At 41.1% G+C, this 27261-nt stretch overlaps 1 long non-coding RNA gene across 2 annotated transcripts in view; it reads left to right on the top strand.

Moving 5' to 3' along the window:
• The window catches only part of LOC130600560 (uncharacterized), a 168451-nt gene that overhangs the window by 9565 nt on the left and 131625 nt on the right, over positions 1–27261 (top strand). The gene's annotated exons all lie outside the window — the stretch shown is intronic.

The raw sequence follows: 27261 nt of genomic DNA, 5'->3' as shown, positions 1-27261 counted from the left end.
TTAGCCCCAAGTATACTGTAGGATAGATCAGTGTATGTGGCTTTAGATGAAGTGGGCTGAGTTGTGAAAAGGCATGGCTTCCCAGTGCTTTCCCCATCATTTGACAAGTAACTGCTGGTTGTTTCCTTCTGCTGCGCAAGAGTGGTACGTATGAAAGGGACAATGAGCTACAATGACCTGTTTCTTGGATTCTGGGAGTAAGTAATGTTACACATAAATCAAGCGACTAGCTTAAATTAACATGTGGTGACTTGCAGTGCTTTCAGTGTAACTAGCTAGCAACAAACCTAGCAAAAGCTGCAAGTATGTAATTAGACTCTTACCTAAAGAGAAGGCCAACAAGAACCTTTGGCAGCACAGCTCCACCAAGGAGCTATGAGGAGTACAGGTGACCCAAAGCTGTATGGATGGTCTAAGCTTTTGCTGTATCTCTGTGAGCTGCAAAGAAAAACCTCAGTGTCTTCACAGTGGCAAAATATGGAAGAGAGTCTGTAATGTGCAGCTGCCATGACCTCTTTGAATTTCTGTCATGTGGGAAGGTTGGTGCCTAGGACAGCATGGATACTTAGGGAGACACTCTATATTTCACATGATGCAACATCCATATGAGAGGGACCTTCTCTTGCATTTAGTATGGTGGACACTGATGTGACTTAAAGCTTTAAGTTGTGCTAGAAATAACCATGTTATTGGACACTGTGCTAACAGATGATTGTAAATGCTTTTCCAGCAGACTGAAGCGTAGTGTTATCCTTGTGGGTGCCCCAGTCAGGGTGTAAGGTTTCTTCTTATTCCCACTAGCACAGGGGTGAATCATGGGCTACTTTGCTTAGCTTCAAATGGTAGACAATTGCCCTCCGTCTCAAATCATTTATCCATACTGATTTCTACCACAGTGGAAGGCAGTGATTCTTGTGGAGCTAACAGGCCAGCAAGGTCCTTCACCTTGAAGCATTGAGAAAGTTTTAATTCTTTCCCAGGTCCTCTCCTGGTGGGTCAGGACTGCACTTCTGTAGTTGTTGCCCACCCTTCCCCAAGACCTGTACAGGCGTCTTAGGCTTGGACCTACCTCAGCAGTCACCAAGGTCTCTGAGAAGACTTTCTTTCACCTCAGTGGGTATTAAAGCATAAAAGCATCTGGATGGGTGAGTCTTTTTTGTGTTCTCCACTTAATTTTCTCAGAAGATCAGTTTTGGATGTAGGTTTTTATTCCTAAAATGCGGCTAGTCAGGGAATGAAAGTGATAACAAAATAAGGAGAAAAGGAATTGCTTTCTAATCAGTAAAAGAAACTTTCTGCTCTGAAGTAAATCCCTGTCTCCTTTCTTTTCCAAGGATGCAATGCAAAACATAGACCAAACCTAACTAATGGGATTTTATTTGTCTTAATGATCCTCTGAGCATAGGAGATGCTTGATAATCAAACTGAGATGACACCTGCCACTGTGAAATTCTGTTCCTCAAAACTGAGACAATCCAGCAGATAAATGATATAACGTGTTTCTCATTATGATATTACCATAAAGTCAGACAGCCTTATGTTTACTGTGCAAATAATTAGTCACTGGGCAAATCAGAAAAAAAGAAAGAAAATAATCCCACCATCACCTTAAATTACCTGTCAAGCATTTACCTCCGTTTGTCTTTTAGGGCATTCATTTTTTGCCGTGTGGTCCTTGTTCTTGATTAGTTTAACAACCCCCCTGCATTTTGACAGAAGAAGAAAAGAAGAGGTGATTATTACAGTTACTGCTCTTGCTTTGCCTTGAAAGTCCATTCTAAAGGAGGCATTAGAGAAGGCTTTCTTGTGGCTGAGAGATCAGATTACCACAATTAAAGTAAAAAGGTGTGGTGCTATTTACCCTGCGTGTTATGACACATGAAAGAAAGTGATTCAGGCAAGAAAAATAATTACACATTAATTTGTGTTTGGCAACTTTATTTCATATACGTGGCCCACAGAGCTTAGATAAAAAGCTATTTTGTCCAGCCTGTTCTCTGTGAGCTTGAAGGAGGACTTATGCCGCTGTACTACATTTTACAAGGAGTTGTCTGTGTGCGTATGTGGGGATGAGGAAATACGTGGGGCTAACCTTCTGGTCGTACACTACAACAGGCATTGCCTTGCACTAATTATTCGTCATGAAGTCCCATACTGCCACTTTGGTTTCACTCAACTGACAAACCCAGAAACTCACTCCAGGTTTGACAAAATTCTCGCGAATCTGAGAACATGTAGAGTTTCTAAGTCAGTTCATACGGCTGTCGATAGGATTTGGGTCCAAAGGTGCAAATCTGAAGAAGCAAATTAGCTAAGTTCATACAGGTTTCTGTAAACTAGGCAGGTAACTGCAGTGTGCTCTCAGCACAGCTCGAAAGGAAGTTTGGTCTTTGCAACTGCATAATATGTGGGCAATGAATCGTGTGCGAATTCCTCTTATGCCTTGAGAAAATATCCCCTTTATTATACTGGCAATAACACATAGGGAGGCAAGCTCCAAAACACCCAGGAGGGTTTCAGTGGTGTCACACCAGGTTTAGTAGTATATTAGAAATGCAGGATGCTAGAACTGTGAATAATGCAACCTGAACATGAACAGCATAACTACAGTACAGCTCTCTTACTGTAAATAATTTCAGCAATAGAACCTTGACAAAATCAGATCATTTCAGACAGTGCAGTTTCTGTGCTAGCCAGAAGGTAATTTTACAAAGATGATCTTGAACTGGCATTCCTGCAGGTTTTCATAAAATGATACACAGATACATATCAGGTCTGTGAGCACAACTGTCTCTTAATTAGAGAAACCACCCTCAAAATGGAAGAAACAGCAAAAGAAGCTTCAAAAAGAAGGTCTGATATCTTATTTTCATTTCTATCTTCAGAGGAAGCTCTGAATAAGGTTGTACAGTTTTACTGACTTCAAGACAACCTAATGTTAATAGGACAATGACAATAGCAGAATATTTGGCCCTCAGGAGAATATACTCATATCCCTATAGTAATAACTTAGTTCAAGGAAATGGCAGTTATTCATAACATGAAAAGAACAAATACATGAATTGTAAACCCACAAAGCTTCATTTTCCCACAAAGTAAGCTTTTTGCATAAATCATCATTACCCATTGCAAAGAGGCAGTTTTAATATTAAGGAAAAGTTTGCTGTTCTTATATCAATATGTATGTTGGACTGATTACCTGAGCATGGAAAGTGAATGCATTTACATTAGTAAACAAAATAAAATTTCTGGATATACAGGAAGTATCTAGCCAATGGAACTGAGTTTGTTTTCTTATAAAAATCTGTGGAATAATTTTTATAGAACAGTTTAAAATGGTATCATTTATTCTGTGTGCTGGTTAAAGATTATATTGATTTAGTTCAGCAATTATTGAGTCTTTTCTTTCTGCCAACCTCATTTTAATCTTCCCGACAAGAGACACTGAGCTTTTTACTTAAAACTACAAAGAATTAATTCTAATCTGTGACCTACAGAGTCTGGGGAATGCATGATACTTTGGTAAAATGCTTTTATTGGCATGGCGCTAGGATGGCAGCATTACTTGCAACTGGCAGAGATATTAGCACCTTCTGTAAGCTACAAGAGTTCCACATAATCCTTTGACACATTTTACATTCCATTTTTGCACTATATGGCACAGATAACACAAGCACAGCTGCACCGGGTGAAACTGGAGATCTGCCTAGACCAGTAGCCTGTCTCCAGCAGTGGCCAGTAGCAGATATTAAGGGCAGAGCATGTGGATAGGACAAGCACGTGGTGATTATTCCCCAGGATTTGCTCTCTGCCTCCAGCTGTTTGTGGCTTAGGGATATCTCGAGCCAGAGTTGGCACCTGCCAAACCAAGAGCTCTTAGAACATCAAACATGCAGAAAGGCACTTTCATGTGTATCATGAAGAGGACAAAGTGTGTTTATGAAAAGCAGCTAAAGGTCCATTTTGAATGACTAGCTACTTCTAAGAAGAATGAATACAAAGGTTTCTCTGAAAAGATAAACATGCAACTGCTGCATTCATTTCTGAGTGCTTTTGAATTCTCTGTATTTACTGGCAGGTGTCAGCACTAAGAAACACAATTAAGGTCTGGATAGTCCTGGATCATAATGTGCCTATGCTAGGTAGCTTCAGTTGTTTAATCTGCCCCAGGAGACTTGGAAGGTGGCCAGAGTCATTGACAAGTTCATAAAATGTAAGTGCACCCTTCAAAGTCTCAGACATGCTTTCAAAAAAGAAAATAAGTGTGGTGTTTCCATTGTGCTTCAGAAAACAAACCCTTCAGGAAGAAAAAAAAATGGAAACATATGAAACGTAAATTGGATACACTCAAAGTTAATGAAAGGAAAATCTTTTTCCATTTTAGTTAATGTCTTAAATTAGAATTTTGGTATAAAAGCTGGAAAACAGATGGAGAGGTTATATTTTTTTAAAAATAATTTGTTAGTGAGTTTGAGGCTCATGAATAGAAGTACCTAATAATAGCATTGGCTAGAGCAACACTTAGGGTAGACTGCAGCTACATTGGTTTCACCACTGTAGCTGTCCCACTACATTGCAGGAACCTGCCTGTGTCTCCCACAGCCACATCTAGCACCAGAAAGCTGCTCCTGCTCCACTCTTTCCCCAGTAGTCCTGAGTTGGGTTACATCTTTTTTGTTGTTTGTTTCTCCATTCTCCCTTGGACCCCAGCACAGTTCATTTCTGACAGTGTGTATGAAGATCTCCACCTTTCCCAGTCTGATGCAGCCTGACTTGAAAACCTTATACTTATCTTCTCACCTTCCTAGTTCTTGTCCCTTTTTAGCTGGGGGCTACTTTTTGTTTCACATTATTCAGATTTTCCACTGGTCCTTCCACTGCTTTTGGTAAAATTCATCAAGCTATATATTTGCAATTTACACTAACAAAAGTAATAAAGAAAGGTTATAAATCCTTGTCTTGAAATTGCCCATCAAGTACTGGTTTTCTTAAAAAAAAATAAATCCCTTTTTTTCCATTCCACAGCTTTACATGTCTTTTTTCCTCTGTTTTTATCAGCCATCTTGTTTGCATAGCTGCTTCCCAGGATATTTGTCATGGCTGGCTTACAGCACACTCTGCTGATTTACAGCAGCAATTAATAATTTCATATCTGTTGGGAGGGGATGGATTTCTATCTTACAAGGATGAGTAGCAAATGATACCCACAAGTCTGGAAAATGCTGATGAGCATTTTTTCATCCAAATCAAAACACAGGGTTCATGCACAGGTGACAAGCTGGAGAGGAAGGTGTTGAGCAAGTATGGAGGGCATCAGAGAGCTTTTTGTAAGTCCCAGGTGGGAGTGGGACTGACGTTCTGTCCCGATTCAGTGGTGTCTATCTTTCCACCCATGGGGTGAGATCCTCCACTCCTGTTAGTCCAGCTGGCCCTGCTGGCAACCCCATGCTGGAACTGGCTGGCCCTGCCTGAGCTCTAAGGTCAATGGCTGAGAAGCTGTGAGCAGTTGTGCAATTAAACTTGCAAAGCGCCAGCCCACACTCTAGACAGACCTATCTGATTCTTAACTTTGTGAGCCACCAGACTGACACACACTGTTGATTCGCAGGGAGAGGGAAGGGAAAAAAAAATGACCAGGTTTGCTGCTTTCATTAAAATCATTCTGGGACAGAATTTTAGTCTATATCCATCTTTGTAAGCTAACTCACAAAGGTAAATTGGAGCCAAGAGAAGCTGCTAGCTTTCTCTGCAGATACCAAAGAGCAGCAGAGTGAAAATCAGGAGTTTGTATAACCACAAAGTGAAAAAAGACCCTTCTTTCAATCTGGCCTTTTATTGCAATTTGAGTATATGCACTGATTGTCTCAGGCAGTGAACTGTGAAAAGTTTGCAAGTGCAAGAGAGGTACACAGACCTCATCAATTGTAATAATAATCTTACTTAGTAGGTGCCCATAAATTTTTCCTGTCCCAAACACTGTTTATTTCACTGTACTTGCATGTTCCTTGATATCAGTATAGCTGCATTTCTTAACACTTCCAGAGCTGTCTTCATCCCAACCTTCTCTGGGATTTAAACTCCTTTGCAGTTCAGCACATTTTTGACCTTGCCCTATGTAGGTTGCATGGCTTTCCCTTCCCACTTGGCTAATCCACCATACTCTTTTCCTCTAAAGCTTTCATACAAACACACTAAACCAAGCAGCAGGTACAAGAACACTGAGCTCCCCCCACTGCTAAATCTCCAAGCTTGGGCTTGTTTATGTTGCCTAGTTTTACAGGTGAGGGGAATACCTGTCAGGTGAGGACAGCCTTTGGAGTTTTTACTGTACTGTGCTGAGCACACTGTCAATATCCAAAATGCTAAGAAGTAGCAAGCAGTGACCTGAAACACGTAACACCTACATTAGTATTTTCCTAGGAATTCCAGCTATAAACTTGAAACTACTGAAGGGACAGGGAAAGGAGGAAGAAAGTAAGTCTCCCTGGGTTTTATTGAACGCTTTTAGTCATTTGAGGTGACCATAAGCTGAAGGTACCTTGGATAAGGCATGAAATGTTGGATTTTTACACATATATAGATCCCTTTAATAACCTGGATGTACACAATTGCCTTTCAACCTAGAGAATTATATAACACTTCACATGGTTTTGCAAGGAGTGTACCAGGGAGTATTTGAAAGGATCTGAGCCAAGAAGCTGTACAGACAGCAAGGCGTCTGTGTTGCCACTACAAAGTGGATGTTAATTACCTAAAACAATACATGTAATAGGCGAAGAGAAAAATGCTCTCCATTGCCTTGCCATACCCACTCATCTAGTGCATCTCTAACTGCACAGTTATTTAGCCTGAAGGGATCATAATTAGCTGCTTCATAAATTAATAAGGGAAAGGAGGAGGGAAGGGGGAAAACTACCAGTGCAAGAATGGTGGGAAACTTTAGATAGGATGTTTCTCGAAGAATGTCGTTAGCACGCATAATTGCTTCATTAAATAAAGACACATACAAACGCACAGGGATTCTCCATCCCTTGGAGAGAAGGGTTGCTCGATAGGCACTGTGCGGCTCCTAGATGAAGGTCACCCTGGGGGTGCCAGGCAAATGCCAGGTGACTGCCACGCTGTGCTCAGCATTCTGAAAAGCTTCCCATAGAACATGAAAAAGTGATGTGTGGCCAACTGGGATTCAGGACCCCATCTAACACCTTTTATCCAAGGCACTTAAATAGTGTTGTGAGCACTAGTTAGTGAAGTCTTGCATGGTTCATCATGAGCAAGGTGAAGACACGTATCATTGTCCCTATTCTGCAGATGGAGAAACTGAGGCAGACAGTGATACATCTTGCTCCATGTCACTTGGCAGGTCAGGATCTGGCCAGCTGCACTAACCGCCACTGCCAACCTCCAACTGGGTATAATGAAGCTGTTGGAATCCCATTTACATTAGTTAATTGCAAGTTCATAAAAAACAATTGGTTTTATTTCCTCTATTATGCAAAGAATTTTCAAGGTGGGAGAAGCATCTACCCAGTTTGCAACCAGACACTAGACCCATTTAGCTAATTAGTTGGTTCCAGGCTGGCAGTTAGATGCATTCATACATCTTCATACACCATTACCACAGTCTGTTTTGGAACCAAATCCTCTTCTGAGACAGTGGAAATACCTCCAAAAGTACAGGAAGGGGACACATGCTCTATCTGACAAGAGGTGTTGCACCATGTTCCTCTTTTTGTGAATTTTGCTCCACAGACTTTCACACTTTTAATCTGTTAATCCACATCTTGGATCCAGAGCCTGTGTTTTGGGGCTGTTTCTGCATATTTTTTCTCTTAAAAGCCAGGCTTCTTGAATCACAGGGAGGTGAGGGATGTGACTTGAATGTAGTCCAACAGCAAGTCTCAATGGTTCAAAGTCAGGAATGGAATTCAGCTCCCAGGCTTCAAGGAAAACTGGGCCAAAAGGAAACTCTGCTTTTCCCATTCTAGGTTGGCCAGCAAGCTAAAAATTAGGCAAATAGGAAGCATGTCCCACCCTGAGCAATATGGAGACTGTGCTTTTAAAACTGCAGCTAGCCTTTTTTGGTGGTAACTATCTTTCTACAGGAATATGTGGGATTTCAATAGAAGGGCATGTGGGGCATTTTCCATCTGATTTTAAAGTATCCCCTGTGTATAGTTATTTGCATTCATCCTTACTAAACACTTCTTTATCTCCTGAGTTTCTTCTTTTTCCCTCAGAGCTGGGTTTGTTTTTTGTTGTTTTCCAATATCTTTATGCTCTTCTTCCTTTTCCTCTTTCTGGCCATGAGTCTGGCAATTTCTGTAATGAAGACATTTGCTCACATGAAGAAAGTATTTTTGCTTTATATTGAAGCCTTACTTTCTTTTATTACCCCACTCCTGAATGCCCGTTTTAGATCACGCATCTCCTGCAGTCTTGCACATTTCCATAGCTTATGACATGCTGTCCCACCATTAGGATGTTGTTTGCCTTCCTGTTTATACCTTTGCACTTCTCAGTGTCTAACCATGCCTCTGTTCCTGACTACCTTTTCCTTTTTATCCCTCTTCTTGGAGCCTCCCCTGCCTCCCCCAGCCCCCCTCAGGCTTCCCAGTGTCCTGTAAACCCAGAACAATCTCATGCCTTTGTTTGCCCAGAGAAATAACTTTCTTCCCAAGTTACTGAATTCTGTAAAGCTATTTGCAAAGTAAGAATGGGATATAACAGCCTGCCTCTGAGGTAAAGCTTGCTGTAAGCAAATGTCAAAATCCTATTTCAGAAAATTTCTGAAAGTCTTACTCTCTGTGGCTGAATTACTTTGACTCTGCCAGCTCCCTGACTGGTCTTCTCTATCTCTTCATCATGGAAGAAGGCTAGAGAAAACCTTTCCATCAAACTGAGCTGGCAACAACAAGCCTTCTTCCTCCCTCTCCTTTTCTCATTATAAATTTCCATGGCACAATAAAGCATTTTCCAAATAAGAATAGGGCTGAACATATTGACAGAGCTAAATACATTGAGCCATTTAGATTTGGGGTTTTCTGGTCGGTTGGCTTACTAAAACTGTTGACTTTCAATGGCAAAGTTCCCACTGACTTCAGAAGGACTTGGATTTCACCCTGTGTGTGGTTAGAGCATCCGTGACCCTGCCTTGTGTGAAGTTTGTCACGATCAAGTTCTTAAAGGTAAACAAACACAAGTGGCAAAAAAATGGCAATCTTCCAAATCCGTACATCTATAATAATTAAATATTAATTTCTTATGATGCTGTAAACTGGTACGATGCTTTGTAACGTATATCCTTTAAAATAGATTTTTGTACATGTAATTAAGTGCTGTTTTTCCATAAAGTATATGCTTTTTGTCCTGAGAATATTTGATCTCAGGCATTTCACCCACTACAGAAGCAGTGAAGAGAGGTCTATGATAAGCAGGAATTTTTTAAAGATTTATTCTGCAAGCCCGAGTAGTTCCTCGACAGCATTGATAAGAAACCTATAGTTTTCTGGAGTTGGAAAACCTCCTGTATTAAAAGTCTTGGAGTTGTTTAGATTCAACTACCTCAGATTCCTGACTTCAGACCTCATCTTAATTTCACGTATTTAATTTAATTGATTTCAGTAGGTTTATGATTTACAGTGAGGTAGGTGGGTCAGGCCTCTCATTTCAGTTTTCCATCAGCATTCAGATAAATCTAGTTTTCTCTCTGAGAGTATGAGTGGTGTGCTCACCTCATGTTCTCACTGGGTGGTGAGAATGTGAGGTCTCGTTTTCTGGTATTTCCTGCATGTAAAAAGTGAGCTTGTGAGAGATCAGATGCCATGGCATTGCACTCCTACAGATGGCTCATCAAGACAAATGAAAGATGGAGATATGTGTGAGACACTCCCCCAAGGATTATCAGAGAACAAAAAATCATTTTTCACTAGCTGTCCCATAGCGATACCTTCATCCGTTCTTCCTAGTGCTGCAATCTGTAGCTGCTCATGGGAAGAGCTGGAGATAGCTCTGCCCATGTCCTCCTGATGTTGTTTCCCTCAGTAAAAATGCCAGATCAGTTGTCTAGGGATAAGAACAGTCACATGGAGATGAGTGCCGTTTTAAGGAAATACATTTTACTATTAACTCCGGAGCCATATATATGGGGAATTCGATTTGCTTTAGCAGCAGTCAGGATTTCAAACTCCTTTAGCTGTGGTGGGTGATGGCTTCAAACAGTACTCAAGTACAGCATGTAGCAGCTGCCAGTTTTGCCTCCAAAGTCATTAGCAGAGACATAGCTCTTATCTCCAACAATATCCCAAGTACCTGAGCAAGACTGACCTTATCGCTTCAAAAATTACCCAGCAGGCAAAGCCTCTATCAAACGTGAATTCAAGTGAAGTTCAGAAACCATGAATCATGGCCATATTGGAGTCAAGTAAAACCCAAGCACTTCATTCATACAAGCATGGGAGTAATTAACTTTTCCAAGTCACAAGTTCTTGTGGTGTGGCACTTACAGTTGCTTTTAAGATAGCCATATATAATCATGGATTCCTCCCAGCTGAAACTGGCCCTGAAATCAGGCAACTGGGCTGTAATTGCAGTTCTGGTGCTGTCTGGGGTTTTCAGAGGATCCCCTCTGTCCTTCCCTTTTCCCTTCTTCAAAATCCTCTGCCAAAACCTTGCAATGTGCTGCAAATTAACATAATGCAGAGACAAAACATGGTGTGAGGTCCTTCTCCTTTTGCTACCTGCCTGGGGATGTTGAATGGTGTAATGTCATCTTGTAATATCCCAGTGTTTTAAGACCTATGAATCAACTTGTGTCTGACTCCTGCAGAGGTAGATAAATAAGGCAGGCATGCAAGGGACTGAGACCATGGCAAGGAGTTCTGCATTTAGAGCATTTGTTTCAACAGGGGAACTAGTCCTTCTGCACAGCCAAATGTAAGGGTCTACCATTGTCCTGTGTTATTTCTTGTGCCTTTCCACAGCCGACGGTGGGACAGGAGACCTGTGCATACAGCATTCATTTGGGGAATGTGCAGAAGAGCAGCCTAAGGCAAGGATCCTCACAGCACAGCTGTGCTATCAGCCCAAATGTCAAATGCCTCTTCACACCCTGTATAGAGACTTGCTGCCTTTACGATCAGAAAAAACAGCGCTCTTTCTTTGCATCTCGCTGCTGTCTCTGCTGCAGTATTTTAAAGCACTTTACAAAGCTGATGAAGGAGTCTTCAACTCCCCCTCCCCAGTAAATGTATGCCCTGCACTGCTGACGCACAGAAAAGTTAATTGACTTAAGTCACACCACATCCTTGGCAGAGCTGTGAAAGGAACCTGGGAGACCTGGGGAGGGAACATCTCCTCTGCTCTGTCTGCAGGGTTTTAACAGCCACGTTGTCAGCGAGGAGACAGATTTCATCAGCACAGAAGTGCCACTGGACTCTGCTAATAAACAGCTTTATACAGTCTCCCTTACAAGATCTATCATATGACAGAACTATGGGTAGAGCGGAAAAGCATTTTGGGGTGAGGATTTCAGTACAGCCAAGTGGCAGATTATACGTAGGGTGTGTATATTGCAAAACAGGGGGGGTGCCCTGGATGAGTCCAAAACTCAGCACATAATTTTCCCAATTCGTACATTTAAAGGCTCTGTGTCCCTCCCCCAGACCATGTTACAGTACTGAGTTTTGTCTTAAAATTCAGATAGGTAGATGGAAAAACAAAATGGGAGACCTGAAAAAAAAAAAAACCTGATGAATCTTCCCTTATGGAAAATAGAAAGCCCTGGTCTCATAAAATTTCTTGTAAAAAAGGGAAAAAGAAGGGAAATTGCAAGGCTAGAGAAAGCAGACTTAAATATGAATCAAAAGTTAGCAAGCAGGACTTGAGAGAGAGTTTGTTTCTTTTCCCTTTTCTTTTTTTTTTTTACTTTCTCCTGAAGGGATCTTAGGTAAATAAAGCCTGGCACAAACCCTCCCTCTTAAGAAACATGTTCTGAAGAAGGATGAAATCAACAGGTTGAGGTGCTCTTTACATCAGAATTAGTCAAATTAGCTGAACCAGAAACAGTAGATTATCACACAGCTCCAAATGTCCTTTGTGACTTCTTATGCCAGCCATGTGACACCTGTCTTTGACATTCATCAGGTTCACACAAAGCTCTAAAGAGAAAATCAGTTTCTTTCTTTCCTTTCTCTGGCCCAAGAAACTGTCTCCTCTCTTCTTTTTAATATTCTTTATTTTTTTCCCCTGTCTCTAAGATTTCTGACTCACAGCACATGGGGATGGTATTAGTCACAAGCTATTTCCTGTTTTCCAGATAACCTCACAGTCTGGGGCTTCACGGTCAACAGCACAACCAGGTGGAGCGCAAGGTAGATGAGAACCAAGTGCTGGCAATTGCCAGATAGGCATAAAACCTGCACGTAACTGTTTATCCTCTCAGGCATCTTTGCTGTTGTTGTTTTCTATAAAGGAAGGGCATTATTTTAAGGTTCTTTGTATTCATATATTGTCTCCCGTGAGTTTTCCCAGGCCAACACATCAAACATGTCTTTACTTGTCCTGTTTTCGGTACAAATTTGATGGTTAGCTCTTAAAGGTGAAGCTCTTGCCTTGCTGCAAACCTGTTAAGTGCCAAGTGAGAGGACTATGCTGGACAACCAGGAAAGGTTCTAAATAATTTGCTGCAACCAAGGCATCAGACTTTTCTGTCTCACCATTTCCTTATGGTGTGTTTGCTTTTCAAATGCCAGCACAGAGGGAAGACATACGCAGCTAAGTAAGTTTTACCATCCAGCCTGCTTCAGCCCATGGTGTGGCTGTGCCTTTAGCTGTTGCTTCCTAAGAAGCAAATCCATTTGATGTTGGTTTAGCAGGCAGAGGATTGCACCTCTGTCATCAAGAAGCCTACTTGGTTCAGGGAGGTCCCTGGAACGGGCAGCAGTCAGAACTGCTCTAAAATGGGCCTCTATGTCCCCATCTGTACAGAATTTTATGAGTGCTACATCAAAAGTTCACTGAAGTGACTGGACCAGGTGACCTCCACCTCGCTTCTGCTGCACTGTCCTCCTCCCTGCTCAGCTCCAACCTTCTGTGCAGTAAGCTTGGTACCAGCCAGGACTGGCAGTGCCAGAGAGGTATGATCGCACTTCATGCAGATATCCATGCCTAGCTCAGATGTAACTAACACAAAATCATAGCTCCATGAGCCGTTGCTGCCGACCCAGGCAACTGTATATTGAAGTTGAGGGTGTCACAGTTACCAATTACAAAGACAGCAAAATTAAAGCTCACTCAGGAACTGGGCTGTAATTGCACCTCTGAATTGCACTATGAGGTGTCCTTAGGCATGTGGGATTGATGTAGCCCCTGATTTATTAGTCTGCATGTTGAGAGCAAGTTTGTAGTATTTCCTTTCCAAAACACGTTAATTTTCTAAAGTCTATTGGAATATGTGTACCCACCCTTGGTAATGCAGCTAGCTTGGGGGGAGAAAATGGTTGCCATTTTAGAGCAAACTGTAGTATTAAGCAACTACCTTGGATAAGAAGACAAGAAGACTTTACCTAAAAGGAACTGCAGGAGATATGAAAGCAGAAAGCAATTATGCAAATTGCAATTGGAACAGGATTACTCAGGCTAGAGCCATTTAATTTAGCAAAGCGTGCCATGAGTTTTAATGGTATGAGTGTGCCAGGGGGAGTGGGGCTGGCTGTACTTGGGATTTGCCACTGCTTGTACCTCGGAGATGCCACCGCTGGCAGCAGAGCAGCCTCAATGCCACTAAGAACATAAATTGGCACCAACTCAGGCTCCACTGGGCAGAGCAGCATCAGTACTGTAGGGTGCCATTCTCATCACTTACTTCATAATGCTAAGGGTCTGAAGGACAGGGGAAACTGCCTTCATGAGCAGGACAAGGAAGGCTATGGCAAGCAGGAAAAGAAAACCAGGTGTACTGCTACTGAACCAGCTGGGACTTGGCTTAGCTGTTTGGAAGGAAGGTCACAGAATGTTTTCATTGTTGTGCATAGGCAGATTTGAAGGGAATTGCACCACCCAAGATCTATCCAAATGCAAATGTGCAGCTGTATATAGAGAAATAGGTTACATTGCAAACCAGATTTCTTATAGGAAGAAAACATGTTTGTGGTTGTCATCTCTGGATGTTGTTCTAGCTATATCTCATTCATCCAGTATCCTCATAGCTGCCAAGTTGGGCATTCAACCATGCTGATCCAAACTGTCTTCCCAAACATCTTTGAGTTTAAAGAAAAAAATGTAAAGCAATGAAAGGTGACTTCATAACTACCTTAAAATAGAAGGAGTTGATAGTAACTGCTTAAGCTCACAAATATGGGCTAGTTTGGGCTGAAAGTAATTGTTATCATCATATGTGATTAAAATTAGTCACCAGCAAGTTAAAACTAAGTATTACATACAGGTTCATTGCTGAAATGCCCTTACTACCAAGTAAAGTGCAGAATAAAAGAGCAAATACAGGATAAAAATCCAGTGATTTACTTGTGGGTTTTTTTGCTGGTTTTTTTTTTTCCTTTTCTTTTCTTTTGTTTTTTGGATTAATGCTAAGAGAGCAGAAAGTTTCACACTCAAACATCAGTAAAGGTCAGTGAAACTCCAGCTTCTGGTCTCAGCCAAAAGTAGGAAAAACAAAATGAAGATTTTCAAATCTCAACATGCTAATGACACTTGGGCTGTTCAAGCCATTTATTACTGCCTCTGTCAGCTGTGCTTTTGTGCTTTAAGTAATTTCCCAGAATCATAGAATCATTTAGGTTGGAAAGGGCCTTTAAGATCATCAAGTCCAACTGTTAACCTAGCACAGCCAAGTCCACCATAAACCATGTCCGTATGTGCCACACCTACATGTCTTTTAAGTACTTGGTGACCTTTTATTTTTTGAATGTTTTTTACTTTTAATTAATGGTGACTCAACCCCTTCCCTGGGAAGGCTCCTCCAATGCTTGACAACCCTTTCAGTGAAGAAATTTTTCCATAATGAAAATAAGTCTGTACCTCCCCTGGCACAACTTGAGGCCACGTCCTCCTGTTCTTGGGGGAAGAAACTGATCCCCACCTCACTACAACCTGCTTTCAGGTAGTTGTACAGAGTGATAAGGTGTCCTATGAGCCTTCTTTTCTCCAGACTAAGCAATCCCGGTTCCTTCAGCTGCTCCTTACAGAACTTGTGCTCCAGACCCTTCACCAGCTTTGCGGGGCATGTTCCAGCATCTCAATGTCTTTCTTGCAGTGAAGGGCCCAAAACTGAACACAGGGTTTGGGGTGTGTCCTCATCAGTACAGTGAGGCTGAGTACAGGGGATTGATAACTTCCCCAGTCCTGCCGGCCACGCTATTTCTGATACAGGCCAGCATGGTGCTGGCCTTCTTGGCCACCCAGGCAGAAGCTGGCTCATGTTCACCCATCTGTCAACCAACACCCCCAGGTCCTTTTCCATCAGGCAGCTTTCCAGGCACTTTTCCCCAAACCTGTAGTATTGAAAGAGTTGTTGTGACCCAACTGTAGGACCCAGCACTGAGCCTTGGCCCATTTGATCCAGCCTGTCAAGGTCCCTTTGTAGAGCTTTCCTACCCCCAAGCAGATCAACACTCTCATCCAACTTGATGTCACCTGCAAGCTCACTGAGGGTGCACTTGATCCCCTTGTCCAGATCATTCATAAAGATATTAAGCAGAGCTGGCCCCAGTACTGTTTTGAATAGGATCCTTGGAAAATCTCTGGATTCTGACTGAAAATTACTATAGGAGCTTTTCTAAATACTTTTGCTGTAAAAGAGCGATTTGCACATAATCGAAGTCTCTTAAACACACAGGCTGGCTGCTATAAGAAGACTCCTTTAGTCTACTAATGTCATACCCTTTTCAGTAATGGACAAGCCAAAAGCTCAAATTGTGAACCCAGTGTAACATGGATATTGGCAGAGACTGTAATTATATATGGATACATCACATCTGGGATTAAAAAAAGCCCCACAAAACCCCACCACAAACACGATCCCCTTCAGTCCTCTCCTGACATAAAGTTTTATCCTAAATAAGAAAGGCTTCCCCAGCTTATGTAATGACTCCCACACAACCAAGGAATATCACTGAGGTTTTGTGATAAGTTTCCTCCTGGTGTTCCTTCCACTGACAACCAGTGTTTACATTCTAAGGAGCTGGCACCAGTTTTTTCTCTGGTGTCTTGCTGCAATTTCACCAGCTACAATTCTGTCAAAATGAAGGACACAGTGTAGCCACTGTAGTAAGTCAGGCTAAAAAAAGAATTAGAGAAAGGTAGATAAAGCCTCCTTCCCAACCTGCCTAAGGAAAACTGATACCCCTCAGGAAAGACTTTCACATCTCTGGAAACCATCTGTGATGTTCTGATTGTGGGAAAGGTCTCCTCTGAAAGACAAAATCACGAACCCACTCAGAGCTCAGCAAGTAACGCAACATCCAGTGCAAATGGTCAGTGTGATGGATAATTTCGTAACGGTGATAAAGCTACAGGTTTTGAAGTCAGTAATTTCAAGTTGTACATTGCAAGTACATAAGGGAGAAAAAATTTATTCTCTATTTCCAGAAATAGTCTTTTTATACATAGGATTAGGTTAGTGTAGTCTTAAATCTCCATGAATGTAGTTGCAATTCCTGTTTAATAAAACTCCAGAGGTGATCTCTTTTTATCAGCCTATCATCTGTAATTAAGGCATTTAATATTCAAACCCTTTGATGTCATGTCATGTTTGAAACATAAATAAGAAGTTTGTCTCCATCTTAGAAATTAAGATAAATGAGTTGGAAGGGCAAGTCCCCAGAAATCCTTCTAAAAACTATTCAGATATTTTAATAGATATAAAGAAAAATAGCAACAATCATATTAAAACCCCCACGTTAGTATAAAGCTTAAAACAGTCTTATAGGAAGTGAGCAATATGACTTACAGCTCAGCAGGGAAACCTAGACATAATCAGGTTTTACTACTATTTATTGTTGGGTTTTTTGGTCCAGGTGATTTGCTTGTAGTGAGAGTCTCAAAGCACTGAAATTAATTCCCAGTCACCCTCCCTATTGCTATCAGATAGAAAAGCAAGTCCTGGCACCCTGTGAAGCTGTGCTGAGGGCCTGATGCACTGAGGTATGGAAGACACCTCATGTTATACACATCTTTCTCTGCCCCAGTATTTAATAAGAATATCAGCGGGAATGTGGCAACCATGTGGTGAGGCATTTGCCCCATATGCTGGGTTTGGATAAAGCTCCAAATGGGATGTCTGCAAAAAGAGGGATCCTTTCTGTCCAGCCTTGGGCAAAGCAAGGGTCTAGGTATGAGGTCAGCCTACCATGTAACCTGTGGGGAGTAATGCATCTGAGAATGCCCTCCTCTTTTTCTCTCCTCATCTGCAGTGGAGTAATTCTCACTTGGGGCTCCAGATCTCAGTCTACTTCCTTATCATACAGCTTAGCCACATGATTATCCTTCACCCACATTCAAACGTACTAAGGGATGTGTGTTTTTTTCTGCCATCACTCTTCCCTTCGAACTTGTCAGAAGTCTCTTACTCTTTCTTCTGGAGTGAGGCCCACTTCCACTCTCTTTATCCCTCTGTTGGTATCCTTGGATCTCAGCCAGTTTAGATGTGAGCTCTCCTCCTGTCTGCTTATAATTAGAATGTGCACACACTGAAGTTTGTTTTATTCACAAGGTCTTATTGGTGGGTTAAAGGGAGCAGCATGTAGGAGGGAATTGCAGAAATCCTGTTATTTGTAGGTTTAGGGTGGTGCATTGGAAGAAGATACAGAAATTCCATTAGTCTTAAGATTTTAGTGTAGATTCCTTAGGGAAGGCACAGAAAATCTCTTCCTTGCTGCTTGCCCTGCTGCTACCTTGGTCTTCCTTTGCCCCACTGTTCCTTGCCCAGTTAGGCTGTATGAGTGTCCCTCCTCTTCCTCCACTGCAGCACAGGCTTCCTTTTATGTGTTTTTATTCATGCAGAATATATCTGGATCTGGGCAAATTTGCCACCATTGTTATATACTATGAGAGCTTCAGAGAGAAACTGAAGCTGCAACATTTGTTTTAACACCTTGCTTTGAGCTCTGCAACAGCCCAGTGGTCTGTACAGACCCTCTTTCAATCCTGGTTGCTGTTTTCTGAGACCACCACCCCCAGCTTTTAGTTTCCAGGTGGAGTAAACTGGTTCTTGGAATTAAACTTCTCATCCTATGTGGATCTATCCTCTTTTGAATGTTTTAAAGTACTTGGCTAAATTTTTACATGACTATGCATTCTTCTTTTCTGAACAAAAGCCAGCATGATTGATTTGAGTATTAATTAGCACTATTAATCACAGAAGACCAAAGCATGATCTCCCTGAAGTTCATAGAAGAGTTCTGAACAGTAAATATGTGAGGAAGAATAGGTCAAGTGCCAAAGAAATGACTAGACCCTGCCCTGAAGTGGTTATATTCCAGAGGCACAGGTGAAAAAAGAGCCAGACAAGACAGAACATATACAGAGTGGGAAGTGGGTATTCAGGCTTGAATGTTGCTTGAAATAGGTGGGGTCTCAATGGCAGCTTGCTAAAAACAGTGTGGGAGCTTAGCTCATGGTTCCTTTTGGCAGGCCATGAGGTGGGGTTGTGAAAGGCTGCCAAGATGGGTGGATGAAGGAGACAGAAGTATTGGTGACTGATGCTTAGGCAAGATTGTAACCGAATGGCAGATATTCCATTTTCTCTAATCTCATCTTGACACCTGTTTCTTCCTGGGCTGGATTAATCAACACTTGTTGGATTAGGTAAAGCTGCCCGGTTACCTCCGAGTCTGGTTTTAATATGGCAGCTTTGTCAGCTTTTCCCTGCCAGTTGTCTAAAGTAATTTTGTTGTGCTGTAACTTATTGGACGAGCTCAAACTCAACATTTACAGCCTTTTCTGTCTCCACTGACAGCCTCTGGGACTTGGGCAGCTCAAGGGAACACCTGGTGGAAAACTCTACCAGTGACAGAGACTGCTCTGCTGCGAGTGATGTGTTTCACATTAAGCACCAGATGATTTTTCCATCTTTTTTAATAGTTGCTCTAAACTGGAGATTAAGATTCCAAAATACATAACTCCAGAGCCCCATCTCAACAGACCCACCAAGCTCAAGAAACCCACCCAGCTCAAAAAGGCATCCTGTAGTGTAAAGACATGTGAGTGGCTGTTGAGCTTACCAGTGTCTGCTCCATTTGTCTAAATTGCTGCATGGCTGGTTTTGAATTTACAAGTATTTAGGAAGTTTTAGGATTCCCAGACTATAAATGTTCATATCTATTCCACCTTCTGCACACTTGAGCTAAACTGTCGTTTCACAGTGCATCTAGTGATTCAGGTGGGGGAAATGGTTTCTGCTGTTGTTCTGCTCCTTTGCTGTTTTTTTTTTTCTCTGAGATGAAGAATCCTTTAGATGTGAAGTTTTTCATGCTATGCTTCATCCACTTGAACCTTTCCTTCTCAGACTTAAGGCATACTAGAAAAAACCCAGATGTCTCAGGAATAAAAAAACAAAAAAGCCCCCAAACCCCTAGCTTTACATGCACTTGGATCCTTCATTTTATAAAAACAGTCAAGCCACAACCACAAGATTTCACAGATAAGAGAAAAAATGTGGATTGTACTTAATTCAATATTATAAAGAAATGCTCTTACGGGGAGACGGCAAGCTGAGCCAAAGCCAGACCAAGACTGCTGACTGATCTGAAAAATGTGAATATTATTCACACTGGGACACCACATCTCATAATGCTCCATGTGTGCTATAGTATATAATTATGAAATGTTTGCATTAAGTAACTTGGGTGCCTAAATACAGATGTTCCTTATTGACATTAATTGGACTTGACATATCTTTGGCCTGCTTTATAACAGTCACCAAAGCATGCATTTCCACTTTACCGTACATATTCTAAAGGAGCTCTGTTCCATATCGAGCTTATTAAAGGAGAAAAACATTAGTGCCTTAGCTATCTGTCATATATTTCAGGTAAAAATGCAATTGGTTTGCATTACAAAGTGTAGTTGCTGGGGACTGACCACAAACATTAATTTCTGTTATCTTTAATTTTTATTTACAGTGAAATCTCTCCCCAAGACTTAGAGTTATTTTTCTTTCCAAAACTCAATGCATTGTGGTGCCATTTGCTCTGCTCTTCTTATTACCATGTCCCAAATGTCAAGTTTCTGAGAGAGACAGAAAAGAAAGACAGAAAGACAGACAAACAGAAAGAAAGGAAGAAAGAGAGAGAAATAAATTGTTCTTTAGTTCCAATATAAAATATAAATGGCTTTTGCACTTGTTAGTTTAACTGCTCTACATTACCCTGCAGTGTGCCTCATTTCAGTATCTGGAGAGAAATCCTAAGTTTTAAAGAAAACCAAGGGTACTCATATTTATGAATTTCACCTGGACAGTTCAAAACAGGTTCTCCAAATAAGAACCCAAAAAGGCCTAGTTTCCTTTGAGATAGTCTGTTTTAGATGTGTCATGCAGTTCAGATCTAGATCTCAGATTCTTCAAGATCCTTATGGGACCTCAGATTTTAAGCAAACCTTTCTAAATAAGCTTTCTTGGAAATGAAAGAGAGGCTTGTTTTTTGACATTTTCATCTTAACTTGTAACGTTCAGTTGAGCAGGACTGGGAGCTGACACCTCCACTCCAATGAGTGAGAGGTGTCTAAGTGGACGTTCATGCTTTTAAGTGATGTATACAGAAAGGAAAAGACATTTGAATTTTGATTTAGAATTCAGACATGAAAATTTATTTTCCTGATACTTAGGAGAAACTTCTTATACGTATTGTTCCAGGCAGTTCATGGACCAGGATAATTGCCTCTTTTAAAAGAGGTTTATGTAAAATCCTAGTTGCAATTGAGACAAATGGAAATGAAAGTACACAGAGCAGAGAGCCTGTGATTTCATTTAGTCAGATTTCTCCTTTTTAGAGATGCACATCTCGCCTTTCTTGAACCAAATAGTGGAAGTTTGTTTTCTGAGTCAAATTCAACTTTTCCAAAGCATGTAAGTAAGTCTTGTCTAAAAGACAAATACCTGCCCTTTCCCTTAATACTGAAGAAGAACTTGTTGCATTACAGGAGCTCTTGCCTCCTAAAAGTGATTTAGAGCTTCTGTACAGGCTATGAACTTTTGCCTTACTAAAGTAATAACATTTCTGTTTTTTGTAGCAAAATGCCACTTTCCATTCTAAAATTGGAGGAAAAAAAAAAAAAGATAAATTGCGTTTTCCCTTTGATGCTACCATTGCCAATTAACATGATTCCAAGAATCTTCTGCTTGGAATATATCTTTTGGTTTCCTCATAACAATTTAAGCAAGACAAGCATAAGATGAAAAGGGAGCTTCCCAAGTATGTACAAACATTTATTATGAAGGGAAAAGTCCCGTGGAAAATTTTCCACAGCACAAGTCATTGTTTTGAAATATATTTCAAGACTAAGCATATCTGATCATATCCAAGGCAGGAATACTGCTGTTTATAGCGTCACTGTGAGCTGTGAAGAATATGGTTTTCAGATACAGCTAGAAATTGATGATGGAGTACTAGTGTCCAAAAGGATCAGTGGATTGTTTTTGAAGTGAGAAAGATAAAAATGATGTAATATTAAGGAAAAAGCCATAGTCGCTTTGAAATGTGGAAAAATGAACCGAGCAAACTCATACATGCTTGAAGCTGGGTGCTTTAACACCAAGCAGTTTATACGTTTTCAGTTGCATTCAGCTGGTGAGATGTTGCTGTAGTGGAGAGTGACATGAATAAAAACATTCCTGTTTCTTTCTACAGACCATGCCAAATGGACAATAAATACCTGACAAAATAATCTAGAGTTCATCAGAGGTCATTCGGTGAAGTTTTTGTCCAGGCATGTACATTACAATGAACTGACGATCTGCTGGGATGTTTCATTTATTATTTTTTTCTTTTAAATGCCTTTTATATCGATCCTGCTTTTTAATTACTAACGTGATGATCCATGAGCAGAAATATGCAAAACCTCAAAGTCATTCAGCACCTCTCTTATTCCCAACCAGCTACTGAATGTCCATGGTCAGGTACATGCATGGTCTGCTCCAGGATAATTCCGATGTTGTTTAGGTGAAAGCTCATCTTCTCGTCCCATCTCTGTTAATGCCAACACAGCAATTCCCTTATCTACAGAAGAAAATAGTTCCACAGGCAGTTGTTTTTTCAGCAATATCTAGCTATGTAAAAATACATTTTACTTTCTCAAAGGATTGTTTTTAACCTCTACTGGAGGTTATTTTTATTTTTTTTTACCTTGAAGATGGTAATCTCTAGTAAAACAAAAGAAGAAATTTTCTTCCTTAGTGTTTTCATACAGAGTTTTAAAGAGGTACAATTAAGATCCGAGACAACATAGCCAGTAATAACTCACGACAATAGTAGCGCTGCTGCAGTGGACAATCCTGCTCATCTCTAACACCTATTGTGGATTCCAGCTAGTTAGTTTTAGACAAGTCCACAAGCATAAAAAGGTTCTTTAAGGCCACAATGAGCTACCAGCACACAAACAAAATGCTCAAACTCCATTATAGAAGGATGCAGTAAACTCTAGTTTTCTTCCAGTACTAGCATATCTTGTTAAGAAATATCATTCAAGGGAATTAGGAAACAAAATGCAATCTTTGCCTTGCAATTCACATATCCTTTCAAAGAACACACTGATACACCCTGCCCACAGTTTTGCATATATTCTGGGAAAACACCATCAAATTTGGGCAGAGCAAGCAGATTGCCAAGAATTCCTTCCAAGTTTGGAGCATGGGCCCAAAAGTCTTTAAGTAATGAATCACCTCAAATTCTCCATAATGGCCCCAGCAGCAGCACTCCTAAAGCCAAGATGCAAGGTTCACCTTTCCTTGTCCTACAGGAGAGGCACAGACTTGCAATTCAGAGGTGCCAAGAATCAGGAAAATATTATATGTGAATTAAAGCAAGATAAACTGGACCCATGGCTTTGAGAATGAAAACATATTGCAATTAAAAGATCAAAGGCAATTCAAATAAATCAACTCTGTTTAAAGGGCTAATGCCAGGAACAGGCTTCCCTTTCCATGATATCAGCAATCTTCTTGTACATGCCATCCTAAGCTGTCAGTGCCCTCCAGGATGCTGTGACTTGGCCTCCATACTATGCGGTTGGGCAGCAGGGTTGCAGAAGAAAGGATATTTCCTGCTTTTAACCTCAATCTGTCTCTTGATGGTATTTCAGTATTGCCTGCGGATTTTTTTTCCCCTTAGCCATACATCTCACAGAGCACCCCAGGCAACACATATCTGCAGGTGGACAGGTGGGGATTTGTCAGAATGTAACAAAATACAAATGACAAATTCTAAATGTTTAAGCCAAGGAAGTCAAGTTATGACAGCTTGTTGCCAGAAGTATTTGTATCAGTGGGTGTGCTGCTCACTGTGCCCCTTGTATTCCTTTATACATCTGTTATGATGAGAAAGATGGGCTTAAATAAACAAACTGTCTATCAAGCAAATAAAACCACACAACTTTCAAATAGTATCACTGTGCTTCCTAAGATCTCCTCTTTCAAAAACTGCATCTCTGATAGACCTACATCTCTGATTTAATGTGTCAGACCAGACCTGCATGCCAGAGGGAATTACTGGTGGTAGTACAGATAAAACGAGATGATTCAGATCCCTTTTTCGAAACATGCTTTGTGTATGCCTTAATGCCCAGAGTCAGGGAGGATGAAGTACTTGAGAAACAATGGCAGAGCCAAGAAGGGACCATTTCTGTTTTGGAGAGAGCTTATACAGTGGAAACAGAGCCACTCACATCTTGTCCATATATTGCTGGACAAGCCTAGTGAGACCATACTTCCTGAAGAGGTAAATCAGTGTGTCTCTGCAACATTATAAATTAGGTCATGGCAGTCACACAGGAGCTGCAATAAGCTCAGGATCTGAAATAAGGGTTTCTCATGCTCAGGAAATAGGAGAGGCAACCCACAAAGGTGTCTGTAGACAGACTCTCTACAGGACACCAGCTGGCGTATGACTTGACCAAATTATTCATTTTTGAGGCTGCTGTGAGTGATTTACTGCAAACTAACAGGATCCTGGATCTCATAATCACAACAAAAGGCAGGGGTACTTTGCACATGGCTAGAGGCAGCTGCTGTAGCAGGATTTTTGTAATCAAAATAGAGGCCGTAATTAGGAGATGCAAGGTGTGATGCTGTCTCCACTGCTTGCTGTTACAGAGCTACCTGCTGTGCTTCACATTGCCACTGGTCACCCGCTCGGGCCCATGCGGTTGGCTGAAAAGACTCTTAAAATTGCTCAGACAGCAGAGATTGCTGCTTTGATCTTGAAACAGACAATTCCCTTCAATCCTACAGCCATTTCTCTTCCAATGCCAAGAAGGGAAGTAAGGTTGAAGAACCGTTTTTTTTTAAGGCAGCATGAGCTTTCAGAAAATCCCCAAATACTGCAGTGGGAGAAGAGGCTTTTTTTTGTTAGTTGGAAGGAGAAGTCATGGAGGCAGCAATTTAAAAGGACATTGAAGGGACTTAGTCTTTCTGAAACGTCTGTCTCTTCCTGAATTTTGAAAAATAAGTCCTTTGTTGAAGAAGGCAAAAAAGAATGGTCTTCCAGCTTGTCCTACATTTTACCTGCAGAAATGAGCTGTGTCTGAAAGGAATACAAGCAACTGCCTTGTTTGAAGCAGCAGCTGTTAAAGGATCATGGGGAAGGCTGGTGCAGAGGTGGAAGGGAAGGGAATGAGTATTATTATTTTTCTGCATTTTGACCCCATTAGACATTCCAGGCATAGGTCAAGTGCAGCAGTTTATCTTCACCCCAGGGAGGAGTCTGATCTGTTGACTTTGATCTATCCTGTGGTGATGAGTCTGATAATGTTTCCATCTGAGAGCACTAAAGAAAGTCAATAAATAGCAAAGCAAAAAATTCCACCTTTGTCATTAACCAAAATAGGAGGGGGGGGGGGGGGGGGGGAAGAACCTTGAAGTCCCTATTGTGTAGGTTTTTTTTCCTTAAGAAGCAGTGATAGGGTCATTAAATATGATTTCCACTTAAAAACTCTCTATCCAACTACTGTCTTTTAAGCATCATTATACTTGATTAAAAGGGATCCAAATAAGTATCATTAGTCAAGAGATCCTAATTTCCAAATGTTTCCTTGTTTGCTGAAGTTTTAAACTCTTTAAACTCTTGAATGTCAAACTACAGAGCGACAAATGAAATCAAGAGTAAGGCTGTCTACAGACTGTATTCCTGATTTCAGTCTTAATTATTAACCACAGGCAATTCTATTTAATCCTTGAAGAAAGGGGATGCTTTTACTTGGGCTCCATCAGGAGCTGATCACAGACAAACTGCAGCTTCCAGAGTCTTTGGTTGCCCCCATGCTAGGAGAAAATATGTTTGGACCAGCTTCTTTCACAGTGGGATAGGTCTGTTTGGCTGGCCAGGACATTGAATGGAGGAGGCCAAGAATCAGCTCTCCAGGAACTTAATTTACTCCAAACGGTAACGACACAGAGATACGCAGCTCCCAAAGGACTAGCCACTTGGCTAACCGCTTGCAGAACAAGGACAGCCAGACACAAAGGTTGCTTCTCCCTCCCTGCTTTTAACATGGAGAAGATGATTAAGTGGTTCCTTATATCTGCCCCTGCTCAAGGAAGAAGCCAGGATCAAATATGTCCTCTATGAGAGAAGAGTTAAACAGGGTGTTACCAATGTGATAAAAGCACACTTAAAAATCCTAATCTGTATTAAAAGTAACATAATTTGAGACAAAATGTTCTTGCAAGGGTAGCTTTATTCCTGTATCTCAAGGAAGTTTCTACGTCTGACTTCCTAGAATCACCAAATTATCTGGAGCAATTTATGATTAATTTTCTTTAAAACATTTTCCAGTCTCTGGATATCTTCAGGAATTTAACTTTTTCTTTGATCTACCTGAACCTTTCAACTCCCAATCCAGTATGAAAGATGAACAGTTTTTACTGGTTAAAAAGTTCCACAGAACAGGTTTAGAGTGGTTTTATTTTTTAAAATTTGGGTTTTGACATTTCTAAATGAAAAGATTTAATTCAGTGAAACTGAATCTACTAATCCATATCATGGGAGTTGTAGCCTTAGCCTCAGCTGAGTTACGTCACAGTGAACTGGAGGAAGACTGTAGTGCCTGACAGAAAATGCAATACATATGGAAGAACATGACCAAATGAGGACAATGAATGTCCAAACCACATTCAGGTCCCAAGAGACAGCATGTGCGTTCAAGCAAAACCTGGCTTTGCCTGCACAATAGTTCAACTTCCCAGGACTACACAAATTTCTACTCCTCCCAACCCTATTCAGTGATCATGGGATGCTAGTCTGGCACCTGAGCGGTGCTCCTTCACGATGACCAGGACAGGAAATAAGAGTGGAGTTCCCAGACTCCGTGCAGTGGCCAGTAGAAAGCTGGCAGGGCTTAAATCCTTGTGTGAAAACCAAGCAGAGAGGACATTCTACCACGACACTAGCCTCATAGACTTTATTAATCTACTTCTGGTTGCCTACAACATCTGAGCGTGTGCTGGCCAAGACGTATCTATTAGATCTTTATAACTCATTAGAGGAGAAAGCTACCTTGTCTAGTTTTGAATTTGTGATGGTGGAACATCTTAGGATTGATTCATGGCATTTTGTGATGGATAAGTTCTTCCAAATACCTCTAAAAAAGCAAGGCAGACCAATAAGACAATAAGTTGCCTTCAGAATACAATTGCAGAGAGCAATTTTACAACAGAAGCAGGAGTAGGTCACTTCCATCTAGTATAAGCTTGCTGTCATTAAATTGCTCTTTTATAGAAAGCTGAACTTATTCTTTGTAAAACAAAATCCAAGAGAGAAAAAATGGAAACAAATCTGGGGCAGCTACAGAAGCTTTTTCACCCTTACGGAGGTACACAAACCTCCAGCAGTGGGCTGAACTCTCTCTAGGAAGAAAAATAAAACCTCAAATCAGCACATTTGCAGAAAGTGGTGCAAAATGGAATAACATCAATTTCCTATTACACGATTTCTTTCTCGCAAAACATTTAAAACTCATTTTTCCCTCCCTTTCTCCTACAGTTCTGGACCCTGTGCAAAGGAAGTCTGGACATTATTACTATAAGTGTGTCCC

Source organism: Pezoporus wallicus, unplaced genomic scaffold (assembly GCF_028554395.1).
Source record: "Pezoporus wallicus isolate ANWC-B61680 ecotype Strahan unplaced genomic scaffold, APGP_CSIRO_Pwel_v1 contig_6354, whole genome shotgun sequence".
In the NCBI taxonomy this organism is placed as follows: Eukaryota; Metazoa; Chordata; class Aves; order Psittaciformes; family Psittacidae; genus Pezoporus; species Pezoporus wallicus.
This window is presented reverse-complemented; position numbering and strand designations above follow the sequence as displayed.